Consider the following 18,773-nt stretch of genomic DNA (forward strand, 5'->3'; position numbering starts at 1 on the left):
GCCTGGAAACTATTGATTGTTGCAGTCAAACCTCATTGTTCTGAAGTGTTGGCTATTCACCATAACACTGGATCTGTGAGTAGTACTCTAGTAGCAGGAAATAACACATCCACAGTCCCACTCCTTTTGTTGTATTTCTCCTTTATTGCCTATTACTTGACTCACAGCTGGAGAAGCATGGTGGCCAGTGCAATATGGGACTGAGGAGCTAGCAACTTGGGAAGGTTCTGTGTTCCTGATACCTACAACATATGTCTTAACTGGTTCTTCTAGCCAGATCTGTGCCCACAGATCCAGCATTATGGTGAACACTCAGTTTTTGTACACAGGGATAAATATTAGGAGACAAATAAATACATCAAGCATATTATGCAATATTTTGTGTAAATCATCCATACTTTCATCCAGTGATAGATCTACCCATGATCGGGTCACTTACTATACAATTGAGCTTAATACAAAACTGTATTTGCTCCAAAAGATTTATTGAGACTGGGAGACAGAATTTTAGGAGTAATATACTTACCAAAATGTGCAATACTTCTAAGTTAGTTCTGTGTAATTGTCAAACTTATTAAAGAGTTGGCTAAAAGGCATTCCATTTTAAGATTATTAACAGGTATAGGTAGAGTCCTCTTTTTCCACTGTTTGAAAAGTTGCCATACCAGCTAAAATAAGCATTGAAGACATTTACAGTTTTCTGATCTTATTTTAGCTATCTCTTGCAATAGGTTCACATCTTGTAATTTGTCTCCACTATTGGCACCAGTAAATCGCATGGGATTTTAAGCACTTCTAACTAGCAACACCTGTTGGCATAATTTTACCCCTGACATCATAGTTTGAAAGACAAAAGGAAAGTGTCTTCAAGTGCACTGCCCCCAACATCTTCTGCCACCCCCTGAGCAGAAATGTACTTTTGTAGTAGCTTCCAGTGGCGGGCCTAGATTGTTTTAAGCTGAACTTGTTTAATTGCAGTTTTTCTGCATTTGTTGAACTTTTTCCAATGTTAAAATTTGTTTCTGTGTCATCACCCCAGTATCTATTCATAAAGCATTTCTACAGACACCAGGCTTCTCTTTAAGCTACACATTAATCATATTTTTGCTCAGAGACCACCACAACATCAAGGGCCTGATTCTGAAAGATTTGCTGTCAGTGAAAGTCACTCGTAGTGTAAGCCTGCCCAGTTCCAGAAGGCATGCTGTCGCTGTAAGTGACTTACTCCAGAGTAAGGCCTGTCAATAAAGCAATATTTCATCATGGTACAGATTTTAAAAGACTTGCTGTCAGTGTAAGTGACTTGTACCAAGAGAAAGTCCTTTGGAATCAGGTTAGGCTTACCAGAGTTAGTCACTTACTCCGAGAGCAAACCTTTTTGGAATGTGGCCCCAAATGTTGTTACCATCTGTAATAAAATTAAATGTGATATAGGTTCATAGGTGTGTACTAGAGTAATGACCACTGGTGTCCTTATAAACTTAGCTGTGCAACCCAAATGTGACCCACAAATTTGATTTATATATAGGGGATTTACTGACTGCCTCTGCCCATCAGAGACATTGGCACCAGACTAGGGGTGAATTTCTGATTTACCCATCCATTGGTCCAAGTTGTGCTTAAACAGGGATAAGGAGGAACTCTGCTTCAACAACTCCTGAGAGACTTGCTTGGCTGCAAACATCTGCATTAGAAGCTGAAGCTAAGTGAAACTTGCAGTAGCGCATTTAATATTTTGTTAAGTACAAACTTGCAATTTTAAAAGTACTGTATTTTCATTTTTTCTGCTTCCTAATTGTCTGTTTCTGAACAGTGTGCTCTGTGTCTCTCTGCAGTTAGTTTCCCACCCTCCCTGTTCTTGTGTTGGTATTAGTGTTGCTGGTTCTGGAATTGCCCGCCCCTCGTGTAAGTCTGTATTAGAACACTCCTCCTGGGTCCATCTCATTTTCTCACTTAGCCAAGTACAGTGAGATCATATTCTGAGTCTAGTGTTCACTCTACTTAATACAGAGAGTTGATTTGAGAAGGCCAAAAGAAAAAGAAAAACAAAAATTTAATTTGCTTTTACTGTATTTGTCTTTCCTCCTACTTTATTTTGCTTTTCTTAAAAGTACTCAATTTTATTTATTCTGCTGCATTTATTACTGCTTGGTAGTAGCCTGATTAAATTGTAACTGTTATTCTAAGTCTTTTGCTTTAAGCATTTGGGCTTCATACGGGCTGTTTTACATTAAGAAAGTTTGTGGTCTGCACTGTTGTGGCAGGACAGGTAGCTTACATCCTTCTAAGCTGGGAATTGCTGATTGAAGGCCCAGTGTCTGCTATTCTAAAAGTGTATTAGTTCTGGCTTAAGCACTTGGGCTTCAGGCCAGTTATTCTACATTAAGAAGGTTTGTGGTCTGCACTCTTGTGGGAGGAGAGGCTGGATTCTGCCCTTCTGAGCTGGGAATATCTGGTCACAGGCTTTTTGTGCCTGCTTATTTGAACTGTTTCTTTCTGAAATTGGTGCGGCTTGTTGCTGTAGCATAGACCAGATTCAGGCCTGCTGAATCTAGTTTTGTTTGTATAACTTGAGCACTGATCCAGGCCATCTTTTTTGGAGAAGGTTCCCCTGCACCTTAGTAAGCAGGGGTGTGCAGTTAGAACTCGTCTGATTGAAGGCTGCTGGAATGGGGCTCAGTTTTGAGCTTTTTTTCTGGTTAATTGGGTAACTTGTTTAAATCAGTTTATTCGTTTTCTATTGTTTATATATATATATATATATATATATATATATATATATATTTATAATATATATATATATATATATATATATATATATATATACATACATACACATATATAAAATTGTACTTTATTCATCTGCTTTTACTCTATTTCTGTTTCTTCCTACTTTATTACTAGCGGCATTGACTACAACTCTGATCTGCGATATATAACAATAAGTATCCTTTTCTGTGCATTTAAAGTGTTTTTTGAGTGTATCTGCTTTATTTTCTAAAATATATATATATATATATATATATATATATATATATACTTGATGTTCTTCATTCCACATTGCTGCAGTCCTTACTATTGGGTAGTCCGCTGTCCAGTCGGCCCGAATACCAAAGTATATGGCTGACGTCGGTCAGGGCGCATTAGACTGACGTCAGTACGTCAGGGTACTAATGCGCATGACCGACGTCATATCCTCAGTCTTTTTTGCCGCATGGTCCGATGCAGAAGCAATTTTGCGAGTGCAGGTTGGCGTTCTGAAAGTTTCTGAAGTCAGAGTTTCAGACCGAATCAAAGTTGGCTAAGTACCCGTTGGGGAATATTTTGTTTTTTTCTTGCCTCAGTATTTAACCGGATGTCAGAAAAAGTGAATAACTGTATTTCTTGTGGGAAACAGATACCTCATAGGGATTACCATACTTTGTGTATACCTTGTTTAGGGCCTGAGCACGACGTTGTTGGATGCCGCTCTTGTGCTAGATTTAACAAACGCACTATTAAGAGAAGGTTAGACTGTGCCAGGTTAGTGTTTGGGAAGCGTTGTAATTATAAAATGCCGTCGGATGCTCCGACGCCAGCTTCGGCTAAAAAACGCAAAGATAAAGCAGCAAAGCCTAGGGTTGAGGAACCGACAGTCCCAGACGTCGGTTCTTTGGAAGGCTCAGTGGAGCCGGAGGTTTTGCCAGGTGTCTCTTTGGAGTCTCAGGGAGAGACTTTACTGTTACAGGATGTATCCTCTCAGGAAGTAGGCCAGGCTGAGGGGGCTTCTCAGGTGGCTGTTCTTCCCTCTCTTCCTAAGGTGGTTAGAGCCTCCCCTTCAGTTTCCAAGGCCTCTCTGAGGGGCAGGCCAAGTTTAGCTTCTGTGGGGCTTCTCCTAGTACTTCAGGATCTTTGCCTAAGAAACATATGCTTAAAATGGCAGAGGATTTGATTACTATGATTAGAGGTTCTATGCCCCCTCCTGATAAGAGGCCTAGGGTGGAACCTGAGTTTGAGAGTTTTGAGCAATGCTCGAGGCTTGAGTCTTCGGCTGAAGACTTGCAGGAGTACCCTCCTTATTCTGATTCTGATGTGGATGATTCTACTCCTTCTGCTTCTCCTCCTGAGGATTTTTCATTTTCAGAGACTCTGCATTCCATGAGGGAGCATTTTAAATGGGAAGGTCAAGATTTCTCTGATTCCAGGAAAAGGCTTAGGGAATTCTTGTTTTACCCCAGCATAGGCCTTTAGCTATACCTCCTGTTTTGAATGTGGTGGAAGATGTGTTTGCAGAGGCTTCCCTGAATCCTGATTCTTTGCCTCCTGCCCCAGTTAAACCGGATAGGTATTATAGGCTGCCTGAAGCTCATAAGTATCTTTTTAAGAGTCCTAGGGCAGACCCAGAAACTGTCTCTCAGGGGCCTAAAGGTGTAAAGGCCTCAGTTGTTAAAAATCCTGTCCCTCCTGATAAAGAGGCAAGGGCTTTGGATAGATGGGGAAAGAAAGTGTATACTTCTTCCACTTTAGCCATGAGGGCGTTGAATTGTCAGTCTCACATGTTAAAATATCAGAATTATCTTCTTTCACAGTTGAAATCTAAGGTGGATGCTCTGGCTGAAGGTATTGAGTGTAAAGAGTTGCAGGATCTAGTTCATGTGTCTGAACAGGTGGGTAAACATTCCTTGCAGTGTGGTTTTGATGCTGTGCAGGCCTCCTCCAGGGTGGCTGCCACTGGTTCTGTTCTTCGTAGGCACGCCTGGCTAAGAGATCAGAATTTAGCTGAGCATGTTAAGACAAGGATTTTGGATGCTCCTTTACAGTCTGATGTGTTGTTTGGTTCGCCTGTGGAAGCAGTTTTGAAGAAAATGGAGGACAAGGCTAAGTCTATGCAAACTGTTAAAGATTTTTTTGCAGGTGCAGCCTCCGAAGTTTAGTAGAAATTGGCCTACTAAGGGATGGACTTATCCTGCTTATGATTCCCAGTCTAGGGGTAGGTCTAGACGTGGTAGGGGCAGAGCTCAGGGTTCTTTTAGGCCTAGGACAGGGAGTTCCCCTGCTCAGACTTCTGGTGAGGGCAGGGGTCAGTCCTTTCGTAAGCAGACCCAATGACCTACCTTTTCAGCTGCCAGTACATTCTCGCCTGGCAGCACCTTTGGGAGGAAGGCTGTCTCTTTTCAAAGAAAATTGGGATTTAATTACCCAAGACAGATGGGTTCTGGATATTATTCACCACGGTTACAGGTTTTATTTCCATACCTTGCCTCCTTTCAAAGGCATGCCAGACATTCCTCCTCTTCAAAGGACAGAGGCTCACAAGCAAATTTCTCTGTTGCTCCAAATAGGGGCCATTCAGTCAGTTCCTGTGCCGGAAAGGGGCCTAGGATTTTATTCTCGCCTGTTCCTGGTACCAAAGAAGGGGAACACGTGGAGACCAATTCTGGATTTATCTATACTCAACACTTATCTGGACATTCCCAAGTTCAAAATGTTGACGTTACAACAGCTTTTACCTCTGCTGGGCAAAGATCACTGGATGGCAACTTTAGATCTCAAGGAAGCTTACCTTCATGTGCCAATCAGACTAAGTTGCAGGAAGTATCTGCGTTTTCGAGCTGGAAATTCTCATTATCAGTTCTCTGCATTGCCCTTTGGCTTATCTACTGTGCCCAGAGTATTCACAAAGGTTCTGGCTCCAGTGATAGCTTACTTCAGGCTAAAAGGAATCCAAATCTATCCTTACTTGGACGACTGCCTGATTCTGGCTCAAGAAAAAGAAGATCTTCTACAGCATCTGGAATATGTCATAGCAGTGCTAAGATGCCTAGGGTATTCTGTGAACGAAATAAAGTCCAGTCTAGTACCCTCTCAAGACATGTGCTTTCTGGGTGTGAGACTGAATACAGCAGCCCAGATGGCCTTTTTAACCCCGGACAAACAAAAGAATCTTTCCAGTTACTTCCATCATCTATCTCTTCAGTCCGGGCTGACTGCAAGGACAGTCCTTCAAGCCTTAGGGTTCATGGCATCTTGTATTCTGGTGCTTCCCAATGCCAAACTGCATATGAGGAAGCTACAATGGTATCTCAAAAATCTGTGGACACAGCACTGCCAGGATTTGGACACTGTCATTCAAATAATACCTTGCATTCAAAAGGAATTTTTGTGGTGGGCTCAGGAATGTCACCTAAACAAGGGACTCTCTGTGACCCGGCCAGAGGCAAGTCAGATTCTAACGACAGATGCCTCAGATATTGCTTGGCAGCTCATCTAAATGGAAAGTGGATACAAGACAAGTGGCCTGTCAGACTACAGCATCTACATATCAACATGAAAGAGATGTTAGCAGTTCAGTTTGCATTAATTGCTTTCAAGGAGTTACTTCTTCCAGGGCAGGTGTTGATTCTAACAGACAACACAACTGTCATGTGGTACATCAACAAACAAGGGGAACACATTCGTACCCATTGTGCAGACAAGCAATGATTTTATGGGAGACTGCGCTCAGTCTGCAACTAACTCTTCAGGCAAGGTTTCTGCCGGGAGCACAGAACTCCTTAGCAGATGTATTAAGCAGACAAATCATGGATCCCCACGAGTGGAAACTGGATCTTCATGTATTTCAAAAATTGACAGTGTCATGGGGAACTCCAGACATAGATCTGTTCGCTTCTCCACTAAACCACCAGCTGCCAAAGTTTTGCACAAAGGATTTCATCACACAGCTTGGAAAGTGGATGCTCTTTCTTTCAGTTGGAAAAATCTTCATGTGTATGCCTTTCCACCTCTGCCTCTTCTTCCAAAGGTGCTTCTAAAGGTCAGACAAGACAAGCCAAGGATGATTTTAATAGCTCCAGATTGGCCTCGGCAGCACTGGTACCCATTACTGAGGAGTCTGGTAAGGAAGCCTCCATGGCCTTTACCCTTGATTCCACACCTGTTGTCTCAGAGGGACGGTCATCTGCTCAATGTCAAGCTTCACTCTCTACATCTAACAGCCTGGCATATTCTGTTTTGAAAGACAGCAGGTCTCAGCTTCCTCAACAAGTTTTAAATGTGATTATGGAAGCCAGAAGACCTAGTACAAGGAAAGTGTACGCAGAAAAATGGAAGAGATTTTTGTTTTGGAGTGCAGCAAACAATTTGGAGATTACTGAGCCAAATTTGAGTGTGGCTCTTCAATATCTTACTGAGTTACTGGACAAAGGTTTGTCTTTTTCTTCCATTAAGATTCATGCTGCAGCAATTTCAGCTCACTATGATTGTGACCCACCATTGTTTTCACATCCTTTGTTCAAGCAATTTCTTAGAGGGCAAAGAATATAAGACCCCCACGTAGAGCTCCTACTCCTGCTTGGGATCTCAATTTTGTGTTGGAGAAACTTACTCTACAACCTTTTGAGCCTCGGCTACTGCTGACTTGAAATACTTGTCATGGAAGACTGCTTTTTTGTTGGCCATTACTTTTGCAAGAAGGGTTTCTGAGTTGCAGGCCCTTATGGCAGTGGAGCCTTTTTTTGATTTTTCATAAGGATAGGGTATCTTTACGTACTAATCCTTCCTTTATGCCTAAGGTGGTTTCTAGTGTGGCTTTAAACCAAACTATTCATTTGCCTACCTTTTATGCAGATCCCCAAAATAAAGGGGAAAAGATTTTGCACACTTTAGATGTACACAGGCTATTGCGTTATTATTTGAACAGGACTAAGGATTTTAGGCAGTCTCAGCAGTTGTTTGTTTCTTTTGCTTTGAGTTCTAAGGGCCAGCCTGTGTCAAAACAAACTATTTCTAGGTGGATTGGGTGTTGCATTGCATTTTGTTATTCCCATCATGGCAAGGAGATTCCAGCTGGGATTAGGCCTCATTCCACTAGGGCTACTGCCACTTCCACAGCATTTCTAAGGGGGGTGGCAACTAAGGATATTTTGGAGGCAGCTACTTGGAGTTCAGTGCATACTTTCTCTAAGCATTATCACCTTCCTCTCTACTCTAAGTCTAGGGCTGGTTTTGCCACAGCTATTTTGCAAGGCATGTTGTCAGTTCCTGCTTCCTTATGATTTGCCAGCCTCCCTTACCTCTGCTTTGGGATTCTACCCAATAGTAAGGACTGCAGCAATGTGGAATGAAGAACATAGTACAGTTTTGTACCTACCATAAATGTAGATGTTCGAGTATCCACATTGCTGCAGTCCAATTTACCCTCCCTCCTTCCCCTCTGTGTTTAGGGGTGGTTGTGTAGGTGAGGCTTTATTCTGCTAATTGTGTCTATATTGTATATATATTTTTGGTGCAGGTATTTTGGGAGTTTTTGGTTTTTGGCCTTATCTTTTCAGGGTCTTCTGACATCTGGGGCAAGAAAAGACTGAGGATATGACGTCGGTCATGCGCATTAGTACCCTGACGTACTGACGTCAGTCTAATGCGCCCTGACCGACGTCAGCCATATACTTTGGTATTCGGGCCGACTGGACAGCGGACTACCCAATAGTAAGGACTGCAGCAATGTGGATACTCGAACATCTACATTTATGGTAGGTACAAAACTGTACTTTTCCCACCTTTCTAAGCTAGTATAGTCCAGTTTTCAGGTTAGTGCTGAATTCAGGGCTGTGTTGCAAATCTCTTGTGTTTGCCCATACCTTACTTGGATAGAAGGAAGTTCTCTGTTCACCTGTGAGAGAGGGGAGCTTTGAGCAGCCTGTCTGTCCCTGGAGGAGTGGTTTCAGCCCAGAAATTAGTAGTTTATTGGCCATTTTGGGCTAATTTCTATCTCTTTCATTTCCCTGCTGTAAATACCGTATTTGCCCGGTTTTGCATGCTGGGCAGCGCCGGTTAGCCAGGGTAAAACTATTCCCGGCTCCATAAAGTCTCCTCTTCAATTTTTCCCTTGGAACTAGACAAACTTTCAACTTAAGCACTCAAGCCACTCATTTCTCAGCCTGGCACTTACTCAAAACGTATAGCAAGCACTTATAAACCGTAGCACTAGACCCTCCTATACTGTACAGAAGGACAAGGCTCTCTGTTCGACCTTACCAGCCATCCAGTAAAACAGTTCACTGTACCTATCCAGGCATGTCCAAAAGGCAGTTTCAGGTGTACTCTCCAGTCCAACTGGTGAATCTGGGCATTTTGAGGCAATGTTACAACTGCCTCATGTACACAGACAAAACCCCCCTCCTCCTACCATGAAACACTAATACAGGCGAGAGATGCAATTATACAGCCAAACTGGAGGCTAAGCTCTCTCAACACAAGACTGGATCACACAGTCAAGAGGAGAAGGGAAATACTTGCATCACACCACCAGTCTCACATAAACCCATTAAAGCAGCACTGGAAAAGAAACACACATAAATACATGAAAACATACTCTGAGGCTCTAAATAAAAATCTGCAAAACCAACAGAGACCTCCAAAGCAAACATCCAAGTAACCTCCACCCCCCCAACACAAACCATGAAACACATACTTCACAAATCCAGTGTGACATGCAGTCACAGCCCTTAAGGCAAAATAATATACCCAACATACTAGTAATGGGTGACTCTATAGTCAGGCACACTGACGTCCCACTCACCAGGCTGAATAAGGGAAAAGGTTACTGTTAGCTCCCTGTCGGGCGCCAGGATCCGCCACATAACACAAGCACTCGGGTCACTACAGAACAAGTACAAATATGACTCTGTCATTGTCCATGTTGGTGTGAATGACCTGAGCCATACCTCTCTGGACTACATGAAAAGAGACATGGAAGAGCTCTCTGATCATGTAGCCCAGGCCGGTATGACCCTGACCCTGAGTAGCATAGTAGTAAATAGCACAGGTAACAAAAAACTGAGGGTAGTGCTAGTCAATGCCAGAAGTCTGAACCTCAGAATGCATGCACTCGAGGCACTCCTCAATATGGAGAAAATCGATATATGTGCAGTAACAGAAACTTGGTTTAGGGCTCCAGAGAGCACCCCAGCACTACCAGGCTACAACTCATACCATACATTTCGGCCACAGAACCCAAACCGAAATACAAAAGGCTGGGGCGTATCCATATTCATCAAGGATACCCACACCTCCAGGTTAGTGGCACAGCACGTTGCTTCAGAGATCATCCTCGTGCAACTAACAATGGGCAAAACTGCAATTCAAATTGTAGCTTGCTACAGATCACCCATCATGTCCCAGGACCCCCATTCCACGTTTTTGGAAACACTGGGAAACATAAAGGTCCTACCAAACACCCTAATATTGGGTGATTTCAATTATTTAAACATTAACTGGGAGAACTACTCAAGTACTAACTCCCTAGCCCAACATTTCCTAGAATTTATAAACTCAAATGGTTACCTGGTTCAACTGGTCAACACTCCCACTAGAGGTGACAACATATTGGACCTGGTCATCACCAACATGGGCGACCGGTGTTCCACACCAGAGGTCAACCCCTCACTGGTTAGATCTGGCCATAAACAAATCACTTTGGATATCCAAATTCCACCCCCCACCCCCAGACAAGAAAACCACCATGAAAAACTTTTCAAAAGCAAACTTCACGTTACTTAAGACCGAGGTGGAAAGTTTCAAAGCCCCCATGCTGAAGGATAATGCTGTCCAAGATGCAAAAATCTTTCCTAATGCATTCTACGGGCACCTACAAGAATGCATGGATCATGCCATCCCAAGCAAAACCAAGACTCACTCCTCCAAGAAAAGGAAACCAGTCTGGTGGACTCCTGCCATAAACAAGCTGTACAATAGAAGGAGGAAACTAGTACAGAAGAGAGTAAAATCTCAAGAAGGGAAGACATCCCTGATCAGTATCAGCATGAAACTACGATCCCTCATAAAATCATCCAAGGCGAGCTTTGAAAGAAAAATTGCCAAGGACTCCAAAGATAACCACACGGCATTCTTTAGCTATGTCAAGAATCTAAGTGGCAATGCTCAGATCTGCTTGGAGTTAGTGCAGAATGACACAAAATACACTGAACCAACTGATATCGCTAACATTCTGGCAGACAGGTTCAGCGCAAACTTCACCCCCCTCTCACCCCCAAGAGGGCCCATAACCATACCAGAAGAATGTAGAGTCCCTGAAATCACAGACACTCAGGTTAAAACAGCCCTCTCTAAAGCCAAAAACACAGCATCAGTGGGACCGGACGATGTCCCAGGCTGCGTCCTACATGAGCCCAAAGACGAACTAACCCCTCACCTAAACACAAAGTGCAAACTCAGCTTCTCCACAGGCTACGTATCCATAGAGTGGCGCACAGCAGCAGTTATTCCACTCCACAAAGGTGGAGCCACAACAGACCCTAGGAACTATCGCCGTATAAGCCTGACTAGCTTGGTCTGCAAGGCTATGGAGCGCATCATCATGGAACTCATTAACAGAGACATTGGGAACCTCCAAACAGTGGACCCTACCCAGTTCGGCTTTGTTAAGGGCAGATCATGCCTCCTGAACCTGGTGGACTTCTTTGAGACAGTTACCAATGCTATAAATGAGGGAAAGGTGGTACACACAGCCTACCTAGACCTCGCAAAGGCCTTCAACACCATTCCCCATTCTAGTATTATAGACAAGCTCACCAGCCTGAACATAAACCCCTACATCACGAGATGGGTTGCCATCTGGCTCATAAACAGAACACACATGGTGAGAGTTGCAGGAGCTAGGTCCGACTCAAAATCGGTTACAAGTGGAGTTCCCCAGGGCTCAGTCCTAGGAACCCTCCTGTTCGGCATATACTTCTCAGAGGTACAGGCAAGCACAGGAGGATTATGGCTGACCAAGTTCGCAGACATCTGCAAACTAGGGGCTATAATTGACTCTCCGGCTGACACAGACATCCTCCAAAAGGGTCTCACTGAGACGGATACCTGGTATCAAAATCATGGCCTCAAGCTAAATGCCAAAAAGTGCATAGTCATCCCCTTTGGAAAAAACAAAGTACCCACAAACTACCACATAGGTGGTAGTCCCCTAAATACGGAAGACGTAATAAGGGATCTGGAGACCCAGGTAGATAGTAATCTCAACTTTGATAATCACATTGCCAAAGTGGTTAGAAAATCCTTCTACTTGGCCCACCTAATCACAAAAGGGTTCGCATCCAGATCAAAAGAGGTCATTGTACCCCCTCTATTCATCACTCATCAGACCTATCATAGAATACAACACCCCGTTTGGGATGTACCTTACAAGACACCTGCAATAGCTGGAAAGACCACAGAAGTACCTCACCAGGAGGATCACTGGCCTCAAACAGATGCCCTCTGCAGCTCGACTGAAGAAATTAAAGCTGTACTCGGTTGCATACCGCCTACTCAGAGGTGATCTCTACCTGACATACAAGGCCATGTCCAACCCAGAATTGATGGACATGCTCCACCTAAAGAAAACCTTATCCCTGAGAGCCACACACTCTAGGGATCTACACCTCACCACAACAATAAATAGGACGTGCTGGAGGGATAGATTTCTGTCCCAGAGACTTCCCATGCTTTGGAACAAGATCCCAGTCTACATCAGGCAGAGCTCCTCGCTAACACTCTTCAAAAGAAATCTTGACGAGTGGATGGGAAACAGAAAGTTTACCTCGGGGATCACTTCAGAGGCTCTGCTGGGCAGAGGCACAGGGAACTAATCTAAGGGGGAGGCAAAAGCCAACACATTCTGGCTAGGCTTATAAATGCCTTTGTGCAGATAGCCTAGTACCTACCTATGAACCTATGAAATGGATGAGGAGCCTGCTCTAGAAAATGGGAATTCTCTGAGAAACATAACTTGTCTCTCCAACATGTCCTGTTTATTTTTCAAGCAAAATGTAGGTCTTTTAATATAGTAGTACTGGTGTAGTTTGTTGTGTAGATGTGCAAGAGGTTCATCAAAATGGGGTCCAGGGATGCATTTTAAAATAAGTATCACTTCTCAAAGTTTGTATGATACTGAGTAAAGAGACAGGGCTTTGAGGCAATCAGCATAAGACATTTTATTTACTCCCAGTATCCTTTTTCTAAGGAACTTTTGTAGATGTTCCAGTTGCTGCACATGTCTGGTCAGGTACATACTGAAGGGGGCATTACAATCTATGATGGGCCTGAAAAAGGTTGAGTACAGTAGTATGATAACCTCTTTTTAGGCCTACATGCCAAGCCCTTGCTTGTAAGTTGAGCAACATGGAAGGATTTTCTTAGCATCTTGCACATGTGTTGACTGAAGGCTAGATTACAATCTGCACGAGTTCACAGATCCCTGAATAGTGAATGAACTTTTAAGGATGTTTTATTGATGACATAGTTACCCGGGATGATTGACTTCCCAAAAGGTACTATAATGCATTTCTTGGTACTACGTTTTAATCCATGGGTTTGGCAGCAAGGATTTGTCTTTGTTAGACCTTCCTTTGGGTTTTCTTTTCTTGGGGGATTCGGTGACTGCTCCCAGTTTGCAAACTTGGTTAGCCAGAGGCCTTTGACTTTGGCATTGAAATCCAAGAAGCAGATTCCAAAGAGGAATGTGCCTAGCACATATCCCTAGCAGACTCCACTGGTGACCAGCCTCTTTGATTCTAACCTTCTGGGTCCTATCAGTGAGCCAGCTAGCTATCTCAGCACGTTATAAAGTGGTTTATTCCTGGTTCCTAAGTTTGTTGACAATGCCTGAATGAGGTATTGTATCAAATGCTTTAGCCAGATCTAGATAGGCAGTATGCACTATTTTGCCCTCGTCCATTGCCTTAGTGACCTTTTTGAAGAAGTCCACCAAGTTCAGTAAGCATGACCTTTCTCTGACAAAGCCAAACTGGATGGATCTAGTGGCTTATTATTTATAGTTTCCTCGTCGAGAAGTAACTTAAAGCTAGGAGTTTGTGTTTTAACAGACTGCCACAAGACTGTACTGTACTTTTAAACAGCACCCCCCCTCCACCTCTCAGTTTAAAAGTAGTTTAAAGTAACTGAAAATATTTTTTTTCCTGTGGAGAAATTGTGTATATTACTTTGTAGTGTTTTAAAGTGTTTCTTTTTTTACTGTGTTTGTCTCTGGGGAAAAGTGACTTTTTAAAAACTTGTTTTTACTTTTATAAGCATTTACTGCTTGATTTCCCTGGTAAAGTGGCACCATTTTTGCTTGAACATGGGACAAACTGTTGGCTGCACTCTTGGTCATTCTTTCAGCCACAAAAAACAAAAACTTCTACAGCCTTTGCCACCACATCAGGCTAATACTTTGCCTCAGCCACAAGTGGGTGACTGCTGTTTTTTTTTTTTTTTTGTACCTTGGACCATTTAGCTTATACTCCAAATCCTTCTGGTGTAGCGCCTATAGCCACTATGGACCAGGGGTTTGTTATGTCCTCTGTGGCTGTTGGGATTGCTTCATTAGGCAAGGGAGAGGAAACAGGGAAGGCTTCTCTGTATTGTCAGAATATTGTGGCCATCCATGGGGATGCCACGTCTGCCACTATTAACACCGTTGGCTCAATTTTCCTGTCAAAAAGAAGCAGAAGACTAAGCATGTATCTATTTCACCTCACATTTTCTGAGACAAGAGTAGCTTACTTGGTCTGGCTCAGGATTTAATTCAGACTATTGATCCTTCTTTTAAGGTAGTTTCCATTAAAAGAAAGAGGAATACTGCCTTTCTTGAAGAGATTCAAGATTCTGAATCTGGACAGAAGGATGAGGGGGACAGATGGAGTTTTCTCCTCAGTTTCTGATTCTCCCTGTGTGGGTTTCTGTTTCTCTGAGACTATTTCTAGAATATGCCATGGGTTCATAGGTTAGTACTAGGCTATTGGCCCTAGGGCTTATATAAGCCTAGCCATAACAATTCCCTGGATATTTCTTCCCACAGTATTTACTACCCTGGACCCCTGTCTAGCAGGATGACTGATGTGATCCCCGGAGTGAATTTCCTATCTCCCATCCAGTCGTCAAGGTTCCTTTTGAAGAGGGCCAAAGAGGCGCTCTACTTGACATGCATGGGCAGTCTATTCCAGAGTCTGGGGAGTCTCTGGGTCAGGGACCTATCCCTCCAGCATGTTTTGTTCATTGTAATGACAAGGTTTAAATTCCTGGACCATGTGGCTTTGAGGGATTGGGATTTCTTTAAGTGTAGCATGTCCAACAGCTCTGGGTTTGACATGGCCTTGTATGTTAAGCAGAGATTGCCTCAGAGTAGACGATATGCGACAGAGTATAGCTGGAGTTTTTTTAAATGGTCAGCACAGAGCATCTGCTTTAGGCCTGTGATTCTTTTAGTGAGGTATATTTGTGGCCTTTCCAGTTGTTGCAGTTGCAGATGTCTTGAGAGGTACATACTAAATGGGGTGTTGTATTCTATAATGGATCTACTGAGGGATGAGAATAGTGGGACAATGACCTCCTTTTTTTCTGGATGAAAAGCCCTTAGTGATGAGGTTTGCCTCATAGGATTTCCTGACTGTTGTGGCAATGTGGTTATCGAAGGGGAGACCATTGTCCACCTGTGTCCCTAAGTCTCTTATCACACTTTTGGTGTTTAGTGTACTGCCACCTATGTGGTAATTCATGGGTACATGTTTTTTTCCCAAAGGGGATAACTATACATTTCTTGGCATTGAGCTTGAGCCCATGGCTCTGACACCAAGCATCTGTTTCTGTAAGGCCCTTTTGTAGAATATCCACATCATTTGGGGATTCAGTAATAGCTCCCAGTTTGCAGTCATCTGCGAACTTTGTTAGCCAGAGTCCCATAGTGTTGGCCTGTACTTCAGAGAAGTAGATGCCAAACAAGAGTGGTCCCAGAACTGAACCCTGAGGTACTCCACTTGTCTGGAGCTGGATTTGGAGTCTGCTACTTTTACAGTGTGGGTTCTGTCAGTAAGCCAGTTGGCAACCCATCGAGTGATGTAGGGATTAATGCCCAGCTTAGTAAGTTTATCTATGATTCCAGAGTGGGGGATGGTGTCGAAAGCCTTGGCAAGGTCCAGATAGGCTATGTGGACCGCCTTACCCTCGTCCACAGCTCTGGAGACTGATTTGAAGAAGTCAGTCAGGTTCAGGAGACAAGATCGGTCCTTCACGAACCCAAACTGGGTGGGGTCCAGTGTTAAGTTTGCCAATGTCTTTGTTTATAAGTTCCACGATAATACTTTCCATGGCCTTGCAGATCAGGCTCGTCAGACTGATGGGGCGGTAGTTCCCAGGATCTAAGATGGATCCCCCCTTGTGGAGTGGGATAACTGTAGCTGTGCGCCACTCAGTGGGCACGAAGCCTGGGGTGAGGCTATGATTAAACATGACACTTAGGTGAGGTGCCAGTTCATTTTGTAGTTCATGTAGTACACAGCCTGAGATGTCGTCTGGTCCCATAGATTCTGTATTCTTAGCTTTGGAGAGTGGGGTTTTTACCTGTGTGGCCGTTATTACTGGAATTCGGAAATCTTTCAGTATTGAGATGGGCCCTTTAGGGGGTGAGAGGGGTATGAAGTTGGCACTGAATTGATCAGTGCCAGGATATTGGCAATATTCTTGGGATCAGTATATTTAATGCCATTCTGTTGTACCTCAGAGCAGTATTGCCATTTAGATTCTTGACATAGCTGTAGAATGCCTTGTGGTTGTCTTTGGAATCTTTGGCAATTTTATTTTCTTAACTAGCTTTGGAGGATTTTATGAGGGATCTCAGCTTCTTACTGAGGCTGGTAAGGGAGTTTTTTGCATCCTGGGATTTTCCTCTTTTCTGCAACAGTTTCTTCTTTTTGTTGTAAAGTTTGTTTATGGCAGGGGACCACCAGATTGGCTTCCTGTTTTTGGAGGAGAGCATCTTGGTTCTGTTTGGGATGGCATAATTCATGCACGAGTGGATGAGCTTGTACAGTGCCGTAGTGTAGGATTCAGCAGTCAGACTTTCATTTCCCATCTGCATGTGTGTCATGAAGTTTGTCACTTCTGACTTGAGTAGCATGACGTTGGCTTTGGAGAAGTTTTTTACGGAGGTTTACTTACTGGGGGGGTGGGGGAGGGATGTGAATGTCAAGGGTGATTAGCTTATGGTCAGACCTGACTAACAAGGGGGTGACCATAGGTGTGGAGCATCGATTTCCCATGTTGGTAATAACCAGGTCTAGAATATTGGAGCCCCTGGTGGGACTATGGATTAGTTGATTCAGGACATTGGAATTTATGAATTCCAAGAACAGTTGGGCAAAGGTGTTGGTACACGATTAGTTTTCCCAGTTAATGGCAGGGTAGTTGAAATCACGCAGTATTAGGGTGTTTCATTGTATCTTAATATTTTCCAGTATGTTTAGAAAGTGTAGTGAGAATCTTGGGGCATGGTGGGGGATCTATAACAAGCTACAGTTTGGATTGCAGTTTTACCTAGTGTTGGTTGCACCTGGAGAATTTCAGACGCATTGTGTTGGACAACTAGCCTGGTGGTGTGAATTTCCTTGGTGAATATGGACACTCCTCCACCTTTAGTGTTTCGGTCCTGGTTTGATGGCCGAAAAGTGTGGTAAGAATTGTAGCCTGGTATTGCAGGGGTGCTTTCTGGAGCCTTGAACCAGGTCTCAGTTACTGCACAGATACCGGTGTTCTCCATTTTTAGGAGTGCCTCGAGAGAGTGCATTTTGATGTTTAGACCTCTAGCATTGACTAACATTACCTTCAGATATTTCATGCTTGTACCTGTTATGGTGGTGGTTTTGTCCTTTGAACTTTTTTGCCTAAAAAAAGCACTATGGGGTGGCAAGAGTCTTGGCCAGTAACCTGAATCTCAGGGGTGACAGGTGCAGACCATCTCTGGCAAAGCATTGTGGTCTGTCGATCATGTCATCTCAGGCAGACAGATACTGGATCCTTTTTGAATGACACCAGAAGTTTAGCCGATTGTTGAAGTCAGTCATTTTGTCCTTATACTGTGGTATCATTCTGGGCGAAGGCAGGATGCTACTCAGGGCTAGGGTCATACCTGCCTGGGCCACATGATCTGAGAGCTCTTCCATGTCTCTCTTCATGTAGTCCAGGGAGGTACATCTCAAGTCATTCACTCCAACATGGACAATGACAGAGTGATATGTATATTTGATGTGGATTGACTTGAGTGCATGTGTTATGTGGCGGATCCCGGCACCCAACAGGCAGCTGACTGTAATTTTCTCCTTGTTCAGCCTGGTGAGTGGGACATCAGTGTGCCTGATTATAGAGTCACCTATGACTAAAGTGTTGGGTACATTGTCTTGCCTTAGGGGCTGTTGTTGGGTGGCACACTGGTGTTGTGAGCTATGTGATACTTTGGTTGTGATTGGTGTTTGTTTGCGTTTCACCTTCGGAGGTCCTTGTTGCTTGGGCAGGTTACTGTCAAGGGCCTCCACATATAAGGGTTTAGTGTTGTCATGTGATGGTGTTGGTGGTGTGGGTTTAGAAGGGCTATTTGTTGCCTGAGGTGTAGTGCAGGTGTTAACCTTCTCCTCTTGACTGTCTAGCACAGTCTTGGGTGGAGAGCTTTGCTTCCAATTTGGCTATGTAAGTGCATCTCTCACAGGTGGTAGGAGGAGAGGGTTGTCTGTGTACATGAGGCAATTGCTGCATTGCCCCAGTATGCCCAGATTCACCAGGTGGACAGGGGAAATCACCAGAAGCTGACCCTTGGACATGCCTGGTTTGGTGTTTTTTTTTTTTGTAAAGTATAAGAGCTGTTTTCCCTTACCTTAGCAAGGTACTTTCAATTATAGGCTGTTTAGTGCCTATGATTAATTTCTCCTTATTAACCAGGAGAGTTGAGTGCTTGTATCAGTTTAAGGCTT

At 43.6% G+C, this 18,773-nt stretch overlaps 1 protein-coding gene across 1 annotated transcript in view; it reads left to right on the forward strand.

The window, feature by feature from the left end:
• The window catches only part of ASTE1 (asteroid homolog 1), a 336,696-nt gene that overhangs the window by 114,969 nt on the left and 202,954 nt on the right, over positions 1 to 18,773 (forward strand). The gene's annotated exons all lie outside the window — the stretch shown is intronic.

Source organism: Protopterus annectens, chromosome 3.part1 (assembly GCF_019279795.1).
Source record: "Protopterus annectens isolate FY-2018-M chromosome 3.part1, PAN1.0, whole genome shotgun sequence".
In the NCBI taxonomy this organism is placed as follows: domain Eukaryota; kingdom Metazoa; phylum Chordata; order Ceratodontiformes; family Protopteridae; genus Protopterus; species Protopterus annectens.